This window comes from Erythrolamprus reginae, chromosome 2, assembly GCF_031021105.1.
Source record: "Erythrolamprus reginae isolate rEryReg1 chromosome 2, rEryReg1.hap1, whole genome shotgun sequence".
Classification (NCBI taxonomy): Eukaryota; Metazoa; Chordata; class Lepidosauria; order Squamata; family Dipsadidae; genus Erythrolamprus; species Erythrolamprus reginae.
Genome location: NC_091951.1, coordinates 338,064,796 through 338,076,959, shown reverse-complemented (window position 1 = coordinate 338,076,959; position 12,164 = coordinate 338,064,796).

Genomic DNA, 12,164 nt, shown 5'->3' with positions numbered 1-12,164 from the left:
GAGCCTGTGAAAGGCAAGGAGGGTGGGGGCAACTCTGATATCTGGGGGGAGCTGGTTCCAGAGGGCTCTTCTCCTGGGTCCTGCCAAACGACATTGCTTAGTCGATGGGACCCAGAGAAGGCCAACTCTGTGGGACCTAACCGGTCGCTGGGATTCGTGCGGCAGAAGGCGGTCCCGGAGATATTGCATGTGCAAGCAAAGCGCACGCATGAAAGGCCGATCAGTTGCATGGAAGATGCATGTGTGACCGAAGTGAGTGTATATGCGTGCTCACATTTGCAAACCAGTAGGGAAAGTAAATGAATACCACCTCTGGCCCTGGCATTCTTCTCTGGGTTATTGTTCCTGGTTTCTTAAAACACGTTGTTCAGAAATGGGCACAGTAATGTCTCCATGGCTGTCAGAGATGTTATCGTTCTTTTTCCTATTGTGAAAAATGCAAGCAGCCAGGAACATTTCAGATGGCTGGGAAGCAGGACACAGAAAAACAGTCCAAGCTGAAATTCTATCCACCAACTCCATGATAATGTCCAAAGTGCAAACAAGAGAATTTCTAAAGACATTATTAAATCTTCTAATAATGTGGGGCATGGGAAGGGAACCTGGTTTGCAGGAGAAGAGAAAGAGAGAGACACATACACAAAGAGAGAGAGAGAAAAAAAATGGAGGAAGATTTCAGCAAAGAATTATTTTAAATTTGATTCTACATGAACAAGTGCTATAGTCCTCAGATTCTCATTCTGGTTTTTGGAATAGAATGATGAACTAGGTTTCCTTCCTTCCTTCCCTCCCCTCTTTCTTTCTTTCTTTCTTTCTTTCTTTCTTCCTTCCTTCCCTCCCCTCTTCCTTCCCTCCTTTCTTTCTTTCTTTCTTTCCTTCTTTCCTTTCCTCTCTCCCTCCCACCCTCCCTCTCTCCATCTTTCTTTCTTTCCTTCCTTCTTTCTTTCCTTCCTTCCCTCTCTCTCCCTCCCTCCCTCCCACCCTCCCTCTCTCCATCTTTCTTCCTTTTCTCTCTCTTTCTCCCTCTTTCTTTCTTTCTTTCTTCCTTTCTCTCTTTCTCCCTCCCTCCCTCCTTCCTTCCTTCCTTCCTGTCTTTCTCCCCCTTCCTTCCTTCCTTCCCAATTTCTTACCACTTTTCCTATTTTCTTTTGTTCTCCTGCAAGGATGTTAATCCCCGCTCCCCCTCTACCCCCAAAAGTGGAGGAAACTGGCTTGCTCAAAAGGAAATTCTTTGAACGTTCAATCAGTTGTGGAGGAAGGGCAAGTTGGACAGGCAGGTAGACGTGGAAATAAGACTGAATTTGGCAGAGCCTGCCCGGCTCTTTGAAAGTTGATCGAGTTTACAGGGCAGTGTGCGTGGGTTCATAAGCCACATTCTCTATCTGTAAAATGTATCACTTGGGTGGGTAGAAGCAGTGTCCGTACAAATTTTCTTCTAGTTCTAAACGGTTCACCAACAAAAATATGGACAGGACCGAGCATACAGACTCCTTCTTTCTATTTTATATATATAACAGATTTGCACCCTGTCATTTATATTCTTGCACTGGTTTGTTGCTTAAAGAGGGCTACTATTTTCACTGTGCATAAAATTAGATGATTTATGAACTAAAATCTGCTCTTCGTTTCTGTAGCCATTTGGAGTAGTAAAGTTATAACCTGGGTTACACTTTGGGGCTCTGACAGCTGCTTCTATTGGGGGGAAAAAACCCTCTTCTGAAGCTTTTAGATAACATAGACTTTAATTTTTGAATTCAGATTTCAGAGGGGAAAAAAGATAACGATATCAAATTCCGAGGCAATTGGAAGCTTGATTTTTCATCGTCTCCGCTGCAGACCCAAAGGGTGACTCCCCATTAGAGAAATCATAGTCCCCAAATTCTTATTCCAATATAGAACTGGAATGCCCAAATTTTATTTTATTATTTTATTATTATTATTATTTTAATTTAATTTTGGTTGCCGTAGCAAGGAAATGAACAAAAAGAAATTGTAGTTACTGTATGAAAGAGAGCAATTTCGCAAAATGTTCTGTGCACTTAGTGACATCTAGTGGTAAAATAAAGAATTAATTACGATATTAAATAAATGGAGAGATGAATTAATAACCCCTTCCTTCTCTCCCTCCTCTCCCCCACTCCCCAAATAGGGATAAAGATTAGGGTTACGTTAGTAATAAACCTATCAGCTTTGGTTTAATATTTAAAATATATACAATTTGTCAGTTCATTGTTTCTGCTTTACTTTTGTTTTATCAAATTAATAAAGGATCAAAGCCGGAAACAATGAAATGAAATGCTTCATGATTTAATTATTAATCCTTCATTTTCTGCATTATATGGTTAAGGGCAGTGATTCTCAGCCCTTCTAATGCATCAACCCCTTAATACAGCTCCTCATGTTGTAGTGACCCCCAACCATAAGCCTAGTGCCAATTCTCCCAACAGAGCTTTAAGCTGATTGGCAGGAAGGTTAGAGGGACATCCCCATTGTAAACGCCTGATTGGTCGTATTGTAACAATATGTTCCAAGATGCCAGAATAGAAGCTTTAGTTCTTAATACCATGGGAAATTTGTGTTTGAAACGGTCATTCGACCCCCAAAGTGGGTCCTGACTTCCTAAACCACTGGTTTAGGGAGTTTTTTCAAAATGCAAACTTTATAAAAATTCTACACATAAAGCAAACATAAAAAACACAATAAATAAATATGTAGGGAAACAAGTCCAAATGTCCAACATAAAAGTACCGTATTTTTCGGTGTATAAGACGCGCCTTTTTCCTCCCTAAAAGAGGTTGATAATTTGGGTGTGTCTTGTACTCTGAATGTAATTATTTTTCCCAACCCTCACTAGCTGTTAACAATCTTCCCAGCTCTTACCTTACAGGCTCTCGCATTGTTCCTCTCTGCAAATAGTGTTTTCCAAGCCCTAGGTCTTTGCAGGATCACTCTAACTTGCTCTGGTTAAGTTTCTTTCCAGCACTAACCAGGTGCTAGTGATGTTCCTGGCTCTTACCTGCTTGCAAGCGCTTTCATTGTTACTTTCTGCAAAGAATGTTTTCCAAACCCTGTCTTTGATTTTTGTTTCATTCTCTATTTGCTCCAAATGTTTCTTTCCAGCCCTAACTAGGTGCTAACACTATTCCCAGTTTTTACCAGCTTGCAAGCTCTTTCATTATTACTCTCTGCCAAAAATGTCTTCCAAAACCTCTCTTTTTGGGGGGGGGGGTTTTCCATTGCTTTACTTGCTCCAAATATTTCTTTCCAGCCCTAACCAGGTGTTAATGATATTCACAACTCTTATCAGCTTACAAACTCTTTCATTGACAAAATTGAACGGGTCCAAAGACGGACTACAAGAATGGTGGAAGGTCTTAAGCATAAAACGTATCAGGAAAGACTTCATGAACTCAATCTGTATAGTCTGGAGGACAGAAGGGAAAGGGGGGACATGATCGAAACATTTAAATATGTTAAAGGGTTAAATAAGGTTCAGGAGGGAAGTGTTTTTAATAGGAAAGTGAACACAAGAACAAGGGGACACAATCTGAAGTTAGTTGGGGGAAAGATCAAAAGCAACGTGAGAAAATATTATTTTACTGAAAGAGTAGTAGATCCTTGGAACAAACTTCCAGCAGATGTGGTTGGTAAATCCACAGTAACTGAATTTAAACATGCCTGGGATAAACATATATCCATTGTAAGATAAAATACAGGAAATAGTTTAAGGGCAGACTAGATGGACCATGAGGTCTTTTTCTGCCGTCAGACTTCTATGTTTCTATTGTTACTCTCTCAGAATAAACTTTTTAAAGCCCTAACCAGGGATAAAATAATATGTTGAAGCTGACCAGACTATGGATGTTAGCTAGATGAATACCTGGTAAACAAATTATTTTCCGTATGTTCCTCCCCAAAAACAAAGGTGGGTCTTATATTCTGGTGCCTCTTATACTCTGAAAAATACGGTAAACATCTAACCTTTTTTAAAAAAAAGCTAAATAGATGTTCTGAAAACAAGAAAAATAGCATTTTCCTTAATCAGAGTGGATTAAAGGACCGTTTCTTTATGACGGCCTGTTCATCTGCGTGCCTCTTTTTAACATCAGCAGCAGTCTTGGGCCCTCTTAAACAAGGAGATTAGCAGATTGTGATCTAAGTGTGGGTAGAATGGATCCCAGCTCTTTGAAAAACAGCAAAGAAATTCTTTTTGGTAGGCAGAAAGATACTCAGGGGTACAGAAAGCCTGGGATTTTCGGTTTTGCATTGATTAGAAATTATGTAACAGCTTGCATGTTAATTTAAAAGATGAGTATTCAGTCTTTCGTTATTAAAAATGGTATTTGCAAGATGTTCCTAGAAATTCGGCAATAAGGAGTATGATTCCCTGGATGCATTATATAAAGACCAAGCCCTCTCGAGAAGTTGGGGAAAAGTGGATGGAACGAGAAGACAAGGACCATCAGCATAGGGAAAGGACAGGGATGGGCCAGGCCCTGGTAAGGCGGGAACACTGTTCCAGTGGCGGAAATGGAGCCTGTAGCCTAGCTTCATTGCCACTGCAATGCACCCATTGGTGCAATTCCGGTAAAATGCTCTCTACATGGGGCTACCTTTGAAAAGTGTTCGGAAACTTCAGATCGTGCAGAATGCAGCTGCGAGAGCAATCATGGGCTTCCCAAGATATGCCCATGTTACACCAACACTCCGCAGTCTGCATTGGTTGCCGATCAATTTCTGGTCACAATTCAAAGTGTTGGTTATGACCTATAAAGCCCTTCATGGCATCGGACCAGAATACCTCCGGGACCGCCTTCTGCGGCACGAATCCCAGCGACCGATTAGGTCCCACAGAGTTGGCCTTCTCCGGGTCCCGTCGACTAAACAATGCCGTTTGGCGGGACCCAGGAGAAGAGCCTTCTCTGTGGCGGCCCCGACCCTCTGGAACCAGCTCCCCCCGGAGATTAGAGCTGCCCCCACCCTCCTTGCTTTTCGTAAAGTTCTTAAGATCCATCTCTGCCGTCAGGCATGGGGGAACTGACATATCCCCTGGGCCTATACAGTTTATACATGGAATGTTTGTGTGTTTGTTTGCTTTTAATAATGGGGTTTTTAGTGTTTTTTAAATTATTCGATTTGTTCTTACATTGTTCTTGTTATTGTTGTGAGCCGCCCCGAGTCTAGGGAGAGGGCAGCATACAAATCTAATAAATAAAAATAAATAATAAATAAATAAATAAATCCAGTCTAGTATTCTGTGTCACACAGTGGCCCACAATTGCCCATGGGGATCTTGAGCAAAAAGAGAAGGCAAGACCCTCCCTTTCCCCTGACCCCCAACAAATGGTACTTACGGGAATCCTGCCTGCCTCAACCAACATAGAGGTGGCACATGGACATCCATTTCAATAACCATCTATATGCTTGGCATCCATGAATCTGTCTAATCCTGCCTTGAAGCTGTTGTGGTTAGCTCTGGCCCAGCTCCTGCCTCAAGGAATGTGGATGTGGATGTGGGGGAGACATCCACATGCCACAGACCTGTTTTGCTCCCAGTAGAATCTGTCGACGAAGCCTCCTCTGACCAAGGAAGCATGAGTGGCAGGGAAGAGGGGAGTTTGGCAGACAGCCCAGGAGGAGATCGATCATCTGTATCATCCCTGGATTCTGAACAAGAATTAATGACACATCCATGCATGCGTAGAGTGATGCATAGGAGACAACAACTGAAGGATTATTACAAGAGAAAATGAGGCCACCTGTGGTTGGGTGGGGCTGCTGTAATTAGTGCTACAGATAAAAGTGCAGCCTGGTGATTTAGCCTCATGGCAGTTTATCTGATTCATTGTTTCGTCAAGATCATGGTTTTTGCTGTTCAGGATTGTGTGTGTGGACTCTCTGGACTTTAGAATTGGACTCAATTTCCCAGTTATTGGGTGAGCAATTGGACTGCATTTAACCTGTGCATTGTGTGTACCAGAAAATCCCTTTGACATTTAAAAAGGGAGCTGTTTCTGTTTTTCTGTTTATAAAAACTTTTGGTTTTTCCTTTTATCATGTGGTGTGTGTCTTCCTGGACTAATTACCCTGTAATTACAGGCGGTTGAGACACGCCAGCAGAACAGAAGCTATCAATGCTGACAGTTGTCACGACCTCTTCTGGAAGTGAATACCATAAACCAACGACCCTCTGGGTGAAGAAATATTTCCCTTTATTTGTCCTCGCTTTCTTACCTATGAGCTTTAGGGAGTGCCCCCTCGTCCTAGTATTGTGTGATAGATAAAATAATTTTTCTCTATCCACCTTTTCTGTCCCATACATGATTTTATACACTTCGATCAAGTCACCCCTTAAACGCCATCTTTCAAGGCTGAAGAGACCAAGGCGTTGCAACCTGGTTTCATAAGGGAGGGGCTCCATTTCCTTGATCGTACTTGTTGCCCTTTCTTGCACCTTTTCCAGTTCCATTATATCCTTCTTGAGGTGCAGTGACCAGAACTGTACACAGTACTCCAAGTGTGGTCTCACCATCGATTTGTACAGAGGCAATTATGATTACATTTAGGTCCAATAGAAGGCAATGAAGTTCTGTTTGGTCAAGTGTGATTAGACACACAAGGAATTTGACTCTGGTGCAGGGCAACATGTCTGCCAAAATTCTTTTACAGACCTTTGCTGAGTTGCATCAGAGAAAGATGCTGAGGACCAAGAGAAGATCTTCTGAGGACCTAAAATGATTCAAGAGCCCCCGTGGTGCAGTGGTTAGAGCGCAGTACTGCAAGCTACTCTTTCTGCTGATCACCGGCTGTCAGCAGTTTGGCAGATGGAATCTCAGTAGGCTCAAAGTTGACTCAGCCTTCCATCCTTCCAAGATCGGTAAAACAAGGACCCAGATTGTTGGGGGCAATATGCTTACTTCTCCAAATTGCTTAGAAAAAGGCTGTATAGCACAGTGAAATGGTTTAGAAGTCTAAAAGCTATTGCTTTTGCTACTCAACAGAAACTGGGGGTAGGTGGGGTTGAAAACATTGATAAGCAGTCCAAATGGGCTGGATACCAGGAAAACAGGACATAGGCCTATGCTTGTCATTAAGAGAGAAATAAGTAAAGAAAGAGAGCAATTGTTGGGCTTGAAAGAGCCACAGTAGTGTCCAGTATGGTCAATAGTAGAAGCTTCAGAACCAGCTTTGCAATTTTATTTTGCATTTTGAGTACTTGGACTTTAAAAACTTTTTATCAGCACTGAGTTTGAGTAGTCCATTTCTTCAACTCTGATATTAAATTATCTCCCAAGAAAGAGTGGTACCCAGTCTCCTTACTAGAGGTACCAGTAAAGTGAGAGATGTCTGAAGTCTTGGTTATCCATAAAAATCAAATTGCACAAGCGGAATGTGAAGGCTTAGTGAGGCTTGTTTTCAACTGAAAAATAAAGCATTTGCAGAATTGCAGGGGAAAAGATATGATGTAGATTTACTACTTAATACTCTAATACCATTTCCTGTTCCCATAAAACAAAGCCTAGGGACAAGCGTATGTGATGGAGATAAATGTTGATATGGATATAAATACAGCGGTATCTCTACCAACAAATGCCTCTAGTTACGAACTTCTCTAGATAACAACCAGGTGTTCAAGATTTTTTTGCCTCTTCTCAAGAACAATTTTCCACTTAAAAACCAGAGCCTCCGAAACTGGAAAAGGCAGGGAGAAGCCTCCGTGGTGCCTCTCTAGGAATCTGCTGGGAGGAAACAGGGCCGGAAAAGGTGGGGAGAAGCCTCCATGGGGCCTCCCTAGGAATCTCCTGGGAGGAAACAAGGCCTCCACCCTCCTTGTGGTTTCTCCAATCACACACATTATTTGCTTTTACATTGATTCCTATGGGGAAAATTGCTTCTTCTTACAAACTTTTGTACTTAAGAACCTGGTCACGGAACGAATTAAATTTGTAAATAGAGGTACCACTGCAATAGACTTTTGCATTAAGCAGGGAGGTGGATCTGATATCCTTAAAACCCTTTTCCAATTTTAGGTTTTTACTGGGATTACCAAAATATTCATTTTTTATTTTGAAAACAATAACAGCCCATGACTGGCTTGACTCCTAAACAGAAGCATTCTGCATTGCAATATTTTTGAAACATCATTTTTTGGAATGAACTGGAACTAATTAAAAATAGTCCTCTTCCATCCACTTTCAAGAAGGCTGCTACTAAAAACCATTCTGGTGGATTATGTCCAACTCTTTATGCACTGCAATTGTTTAGCATTAATGCCTAAATCTGTCAAAGTGGGACAAAAATGCCTGTAGTATTTTACAAGAGGAGTAGGGGGAAGGGGAAACCAAGACACAACAATACTAATTGAGCAAGGATTTAAATTCTAGGATTTATTATACTTAGAAACACAACAAATTTAAGCCAGAAAACTAATTATTCCAATTAAAACCTCTTTTGTAAAAATGTACAGTGATTTAAAAGGCAACCTCATTTAGACATAGTGCTGGTTAATGGACAATTTCTAAAAATTATTTGTAGGGCACCATGCCAAGATTTACAAAAGAGGCTTAAAAGACTAATGCTTAGGAACTCATCTATTAGATAGTTAGAAAGATACCTATCTATATAAAGAAACTGCACAAAGAAATGGTTAATCCACCAAACCCTTAATGACAAAATAGGAGTAGAGTCAGAAGGACCTTGGGGTTTATTTAGCTCAAATCAATGTTGGGCTGCCAAAATTTTTACTGCTACACTATGGGTGTGGCTTGTTGTGTGGGTGTGGCTTGATGCTCATGCGACCAGGTAGGAGTGGCTTGACAATCATGTGACCGGGGTGGCTTAAAGGTCATGTGACTGGGTGGGAGTGGCTTACCGGCCAAGATAAGTTTTCAAATAGGTGCTTGGACTCTTTTTCAGTTGATTAAGTCACATTGTTTGAATAGCCGCAAAATGGACAAATGATAGACAGCATGATTTGTTGAGGAGCACAGTAACATTTTAAGGTTTAGTACTGAACCCAGAAGGATCAGTATGGTAACAGATTAGGCAAGTAGCTCAATTTTCTTTAATTGCTATAAAAGTTCAGTTCTACATAATGATTAAGATGATTAAAGCGTTTATGGGTAAAAACATACTATTTAATTATTTCCTATTTTAAAAGTAATTAAGGATCATACTAAGGTACTAGAGAAGGAAGGACAATAAAAAAAACTATTAAGTATTCAATAAATAGTGCATAAACCTACTACCCCCACTGCATTCTGCCCCCTGTGGCTCAAATGCTCAGTGATGTTTTATCATCTCATTAGACAAGCATCTGTGAAATAAGGGCAGTTCGACTATTTTAGCAACGGTCTGTTTGATGATTAAGAAACAACTCCTCATTTATTTATTTTATTTATTTATTGTTAGAGTTGGAAGGGACCATGTGGGTCATCAAGTCCAACCCCCTGCCTAAGCAGGAACCCTATAGCATCCTAGCCAAATGGCAGTCCAATCTCCTCTTAAAAATGTAGAGTATTGGAGTTTACAACATCCGCTGGTAGGTTGGTCCACTGGTTGATCGTTCTGACCATCAGGAAGTTCTTCCTTATTTCCAGGTTGAATCTCTCCTTGGTCAGCTTCCAGCCATTGTTCCTCGTCCGCCCTCCAGTGCCCTAGAGAATAAAGTGATCCCCTCCTCTCTGTGGCAACCCCTCATATACATGTAGACTGCTATCATGTCCACTCTGGCCCTCCTTTTCTCTAGGCTATCCATGCCCAGTTCCCGCAGTCTCTCTTCGTAAGTCTTGGTTTCTAGACCCCTGATCATTTTGGTTGCTCTTTTCTGCACCTTCTCCAGAGTTTCAATGTCTTTTTTGAAGTGTGGTGACCAGAACTGAACACAGTACTCCAGGTGTGGTCTGACCAGGGTGTAGTAGAGTGGTATTAAGACTTCCCTGGTCTTGGAGTGTATTCCCCTGTTGATGTTTACTAAAAGTAATGTAATTATTGGCCAATAATTCTATTTTCCTTTGATTTGAAGGATTACTAAACAGGGTGTGGCAAAACTTAGTGATATTTCTACATTTGTGTTAATACTGTGCACAAGAAGGGTTCCAGTACTTGCACCAATATCTGGGATACTGACCAATATACTACTTGATAATTTATTTACCCAGGCCTTGAAGAAGACTGATGCCCTTTCTTCCTTCGTTTTCTTTGCCATTGTTGCTTTTCAATCTTGTGCTATGTGTGCATGTGTTTCTGTATTTTTAAAAACATTTTATCAATTGTAAACCTCTTTGCCACCCCACCCTCCAATCCCCCGGAATCATTGGGAGTTCAGCAGCAAATAAATTCAATGAATTAGTACTGCAGCTAATCCTGAACTTGCAACATTTCGTTTAGTGACCAAAGTTATAGCACTAGGAAAAAAAATGACTTAAAGACGATTTTTCTTATGACCATTGTGGTATCTCTGTGGCCATGTGATCAAAATTCTGACACTTAGCAACTGGCATGTATTTATGACGGTTGCAGTGTCCCAGTCATGCGATCACCTTTTGCAACTTTCCAACAAGCGAAGTCAATGGGGAAGCCAAATTCACTTAACTAGCATGTTACTGTTGTGGTTCCGTCTGAGGCCCCTCCGGGAACGGCTGACCTTCTGTCGGTTTCCAGCTCAGAGGGAGAGGCTGAGGAACAGGAGGTGCAGACAGACGAGGAGGAGGAATCCCAGGCTGAAGAAGAGGGAGGACAGCCAGAGTCCCACCAGGGGGAGCTCTCCCCAGCAAGCAGCCTGGATTCCTTAGAGGAAAGTACACAAGCCATAATTGATCTGCGACAACGAAGAGCTACTCAGAGACGGAATCAATTGGCTAAATACTTTCAGCATTAAAGTGGCAACAGCTGGGTTTGGGTGTAGTGCTCTTGGGAAAGGCTAAAAGGCAGACCCACCCTTCCTGGCTTGTGGAGTTTTATCTTTGAGAGTCGTGGGACCTGACTGTGAACTTTGGCGTCTTGGAATCCTGGTTTGTGCCTTTGACTATTGAAACCTTGGGGGGGGTGCCAGCAAGAAGCTTGCTGTATTGTCTGGACATCAGGACCCTGCTGTACCGTATTATATCCTGTCTGTTGGGAAGAACAGGTTTTCCTCTGTGCTTATTTTTTCCAGTTATAAAATACTTTTGGCTTTTACCAGAGTGTCTGGCTGTTTTTTCCAGTTGGTGTTGAGGTCTGGGGGAACCCAGACAGAACAGTTACTAACTTAACCACTGAGTGATTCGCTTACACCAGTGTTTCCCAAACTTGGCAACTTGAAGATATCTGGACTTCAACTCCCAGAATTCCCCAGCCAGCATTTGCCGTCTGGGGAGTTCTGGGACTTGAAGTCCAAATACCTTCAAGTTGCCAAGGTTGGGAAACACTGGCTTACACAACTGCAGGAAGAAAAATCTTAAAATGGGGTAAAACTCACTCAGCGGCTTAGCAATGGAAATTTTGAGCTCAAATGTGGTTGTTAAGTAGAGGATTTACCTGTACTCAAAAGATTGCCAGATGTGCAAGAAATAATGCAACTCTACACATGGCTTAGTGGGTGGAAAGCAAGAGCCACAAAGATTAGTGGATTTAAAAGGGTGGTTTTATTCTTTTCACTATCACTCAAGTAATAGTCACATTCTTTTGGAAAACTGTCAAATTTTTCTGCTGTTTTAATGGCTTTGTTCAATAGGACCTCTTAGATGGGTCTAAAATGGGGAAGTCAGCAACTAGCAGCCCCGAATTCAAATCTACTTCTAATTAATGCTATCAGGCTCACTAATAACGCTCTCTACATGGGGCTACCTTTGAAGAGTGTTCGGAAACTTCAGATCGTGCAGAATGCAGCTGCGAGCGCAATCATGGGCTTTCCCAAATATGCCCATGTCACACCAACACTCCGCAGTCTGCATTGGTTGCCGATCAGTTTCTGGTCACAATTCAAAGTGTTGGTCATCACCTATAAATCCCTTCATGGCACCGGACCAGAATATCTGGGAGACCGCCTTCTGCCGCATGAATCCCAGCGACTGGTTAGGTCCCACAGAGTTGGTCTTCTTCGGGTCCCGTCGACTAAACCAGTGATTTTCAACCTTTTTTGAGCTGCGGCACATTTTTTACATTTACAAAATCCTGGGGCACAC